This window comes from Penaeus monodon, chromosome 30 (assembly GCF_015228065.2).
Source record: "Penaeus monodon isolate SGIC_2016 chromosome 30, NSTDA_Pmon_1, whole genome shotgun sequence".
Taxonomy (NCBI): domain Eukaryota; kingdom Metazoa; phylum Arthropoda; class Malacostraca; order Decapoda; family Penaeidae; genus Penaeus; species Penaeus monodon.
In genome coordinates, this window is record NC_051415.1 from 34,538,663 (window position 1) to 34,539,127 (window position 465).

Sequence of the window (465 nt, forward strand, 5' to 3'; positions counted from 1 at the left end):
ACATTTAACTGTAAAGAGCGACAAAGTTAGTGTCAGAAGAACCATGACGGTGCATGCGACAGATGCTGATGTAAATTGCTTTGTGTATGTAAGTGCAACTTTTCTCTTGTACAGATTCCGGAACTGAAACCGCCGGCCTCGTGGTCGTGGCCTCGCTAACGCAAGTGCCAGAAACAAGGAAGCAGAAACTCCGTGGCACGCAGCAGAGCAACGAATTTATTGCGGAAAACAAAAGTATACGTAAGGTTGTTCCAATGCATAGTTTAAACATTTAGAACTTTGAAATATAATACAGAAATATCAACAATATTATATATAAACAAAATCATATATTGCAACTTTTAATCATATATTGCATGTACACATATTCATGCATGCAGTTTACGTATGGAGCTCGTTGCATAAAACGCATATTATTTTCTGAGTACACTCATTCGCTCTCACTCACTCGCGGACACGCAAATG